The following is a 4,533-nucleotide window of genomic DNA, read 5'->3' on the forward strand; positions in this document are numbered from 1 at the left end:
GTCACTTGTCCTGGTGTTGTTTCTTAACCCTCGTGTCATCCTGCGGGTCAAAATTGACCCATTTTAAAGTTTGAAAAAGTGGAAAAAAATATATTTACACAGTGAAGCTTCTGATGTCCACATTTTCAACATTTTTGGGAAATCTTTGAACATTTTTTGGTGGAAAAAAAATGTTAAAAATGTTTCTTAAGAACATTCACAAAAAAATCTACCAAAATCCAGCAAATTTCTTTTTTTATGTGAATCTTCTTAAAGAAAATATTAGAAGTTTTACTGATATATATGGAATCACTTTAGATATTTTTAGGATTTTTTTGGAAGATTTTTACTAATTTTTTGAAAATATTTACAACAATTTTCTTGCCAAATTTAGGGGATTTTTTAAAAATAAAACTTTTAAGGAATTGTTGGAATTTTCCTCCAGAAGGTTTTGCAAATTTTCAGAAATTTGGGGAATTTTTTTGCTGAATTTTTGGATTTTTTTCAGACAAGGAAACAATATTTTTTGGTGCCCGTAAATGAGGACAACAGGAGGATTAAATAAGTCCTTAAAGTCACTTGCATTTGGAAGCATTTGACAAACTTGACCGATAAAAACAGTGTTTTGTTGTTTCCCTCTGAGAAAGGATTGTTAGATCATTTTGAAGACAATGCAAAACATGTAATTCAATGAAACAACGTCTGAAGGGAAACCTATTTTTGTAAAGTGGGGGATTGTAACTACATTTGCTCAAATCTGAGACACTTGTACTGAAGTCATTTTCATACCACTGTCTACTCTTACATCGCAGTGAGAAATTTACTTTATATTTTGTTTCATTTATGACAGTTTTAGCTACTAGTCACTTCAAAAATTCAGATTTCTGCACAGAAAACATATGAAGAGCTTATGAAATATGCTGCATTTCAAATTAAACTCCCTCACTTTTTACACAAATGAACCGATTAGTTGATTAGTTATTTTGTCGACTCACAAATATTTTAACAAATGAAGGCATTTTACAGTATTTTCAGAATTATTACAAACCAAGCAACCAACAGAAGAAAATACTCTGCAGATTATTTCATAATAGAAGTCATTTTAGTGGAAAAATGTTCAAATTGAGACCCACAGCAACCAAGTGCAGCAGTAAAATCCTGCTTTTATATTAATGCATGAGTGATAATCTAATGAAATTAGGAGGATATTTTTCTGCACTATTTTTCACATGCACACATTTTCAGTACAGGACATGTACTTATAACAGAGTACTTTTACTGTGTAGTATTAATGCTGAAATATAGGATGTGAAAACTTCCTCCACTGCTCATGTTTGGCCTGTAATGCTGAATCTCTACTAGGATTCAGGAGCCTTTTTTTGAAACAGATTATGGTTCTTCTTTGTAAGGCGTAGAGAGTGAGGATTAGTGATACTTTGATCACCAGTCTGTTATTTAGGGCTCCATAAAAACCAGACAATAACTCAGATTACCCCCTCTTTAGCATTTTTTACCTGAAAATATACAACACAACAATATCTATACATTCCTGGGTCAATATATAATTGCAGGACCTTTGAAGTCCATGGGATATATCTTGCTGACATTTTTATTAAAAATAACTAATGTTTATTATGTTCATTATGATCATGTCTTTACAAATTCCATAATTATTTATTATGGAAACAATCATTTATTATCCCTTTTTAAATAAACTGATAAAAAAACTAATAATAAAAAATGACTGGATATTACTATAATGTCCCAATTTAATAACAACCACCTTCTAATTAGCTAAACAATAATAAAATGAGCTGATTCAAAAATTGTTTTGTGTTCTTTTTATTAAGTTGAGATAATCATGACAGATATTTCTTTTTCTGCAATATATCAAATTTTATATGGAAAATAACAAATTGTATCTGTGTCCCAGAAATCACTTTCAACTAAGTTCCCCATTACAAAAACACCTCTGAAGGAAGTGTGTTGATTCCAGATCACATGACCTGCTCCACATGATGTCATTTTGTTGCTGCTACTAATTTATCTGGGCTAATGAGCTAAACACCTCGTCACTTATGTTTCATAATAGATTATTCTGTGATATTCAGGAGATGAGGAGTAATAAGGAGAAAATGGTCTGTTGATATTTGATATAAACCAAAATTATGAACTTATTGTCTCATAAAGGACAGATACAGTGTGGAACCTTATGTGAAGCATGATTTAATAATACAGTTACACTCAGGAACCTTACAGACTGGGAGGTTTAATGCTGCTCCAGAGAAGGACAGACTTTGTTTGCTGTGTAATTTAGGAGAAGTTGAGAATGAGGTTCATTTTACGTTTCACTGTCCTGAATACGAAGACACCAGGGAAGCACTTTTCAGGGAGATGTCCTCTGTTTATTTAGATTTCTTTTGACCTTGAAAAACTAGAGTTATGTTTCAGAAGAGGAACCTTTTTCATGGCAGAATTTCTTTGCCAGGATGGGATAAAAGGCAAGGTATTTAGTTTGAGAACTGAGCAGCAGAATAATGTGTGTTATGGATGTTTATTTTATCCATCCATCCATTATCTATACACCGCTTAATCCTCACTAGGGTCGCGGGGGGGGCTGGAGCCTATCCCAGCTGACTCGGGCGAAGGCAGGGGACACCCTGGACAGGTCGCCAGTCTGTCGCAGGGCTACATACAAAGACAAACAATCACTCTCACATTCACACCTACGGGCACTTTAGAATAATCAATTAACCTCAGCATATTTTTGGACTGTGGGAGGAAGCCGGAGTACCCGGAGAAAACCCACGCATGCACAGGGAGAACATGCAAACTCCATGCAGAAAGATCCCGGGAAAGCCGGGACGCGAACCAGGGATCTTCTTGCTGCAAGGCGAAAGTGCTAACCACTACGCCACTGTGCAGCCCTCTGTTTATTTTATTTATTTATTTATTTATTTGATAAGGACAGTGCACATTGATGAACATCTATTTAGACAGCGATAGACATAAATATGCCGGATAATAGCAACAGTGCTAATTTACATCCGCAGTCCCTAGCCAGGTAAAAACAACAACAACAACAAAAAAAACACAACAGTGAATCATCGGACAATAGATCACAATAAAAACACATGATAAAAATGTGTTGCTGCAGTGTTAGCATGTTGGTGTCTTGTTTTATGTAAAGCACTTTGAATTGTCTTGGACATGAAGGGTGCTATACAAATAAACTTGCCTTGCCTTGTAAACCCATTAGGGTTTGGGCACGCTTTGTGCATGACACGAAAGTATGGAAATCATATATCAATCATATTAAAAAGTTATATTTAATATGTAAATGTACCTCAGAAATTTTAACATTGTGGTTACAAAAATGATATGAAATACAAATGTGCCTCACTCAATACACTATTAAGACTTGCTCTGATTATTCGGCACAGCATTTCTACAAATACATATTTCCAAGGACAACTTTAACCCTCGTGTCGTCCTGCAGGTCAGACTGACCCCTTTTAAAGTTTAAAAATGTGAAAGTGAAACTTCTGATGTCCACATTTTCAACATTTTAGGGAAAATTTTGGAACATTTTTTGGTGGAAAAAAAAGAAATGTTAAAAAAGTGTTTCTTAAGAACATTCACAAAAAAATTGAGTTTTTTGTGAATGTTCTTCAAGGAAATATTAAAAGCTTTACTGATATATATGGAATCACTTTAAATATTTTTAGATTTTTTTGGAAGATTTTTACTCATTTTTTGAAAATATTTACAAGAATTTTCTTGCCAAATTTGGGTATTTTTTAAAATAAAACTTTCAAGGGAAACTTTAAGGAATTGTTGGAACTTTCTTCCTGAAGGTTTTGCAAATTTTCAGAAATTTGGGGGATTTTTTTTCAGACAAGTAAACAATTGTTTTGGTGCCCTTAAATGCAGACAACAGGAGGGTTAAATCATAAATTAGATTAATTCCAAGGCTGGTCTAAGATCATCTGCAACATGTGACAGTCTTCCTCTGCAGAGAGCACAGCGACTCCCACTTTATATTCACTTCACTGTGAAATAACTTGAAAATGGTGCAATTAAGAGGTTAACATCCTCAGACTGGTGGGCTGGGCTGAGCCCCACTGGGATGATGGCGTGCTGCTGCTACTGCTGCTGCTGCCTCTACAAGCCCCTGCTCGGCCTGAACCGACCACTGGATGGAGACCAAGTTGGACCCACCTTTTATTTACCACTAATCTGCTCTGTTGTCATGCAATTCAAATCAACAAAGCCCGTGTCCGTGCTAGACGCCGAGCCTCCTAAAAACCGTAGGCCTCCAGACAGGCCATCTGGCGCTCTGTAGTAAAACGACAGGCCCCGCCCCTTTGCTTACATTCTCCAATGTGCCATAGCAACCAGGGCCGAGCCCCCTGTTCCCGCGCAATGTTCCCATCCTTATAAGGCCAGTAGCACGCAGACGCACGGCTACGTCATACGTCGTTTATGTAAATAGTTTGATTGAAGAAAAAGAAAAACGCCTTCTGCTCTACTCTGAAATGGAGGTGTGGATAC

Source organism: Amphiprion ocellaris, chromosome 3 (assembly GCF_022539595.1).
Source record: "Amphiprion ocellaris isolate individual 3 ecotype Okinawa chromosome 3, ASM2253959v1, whole genome shotgun sequence".
Lineage (NCBI taxonomy): Eukaryota > Metazoa > Chordata > Actinopteri > Pomacentridae > Amphiprion > Amphiprion ocellaris.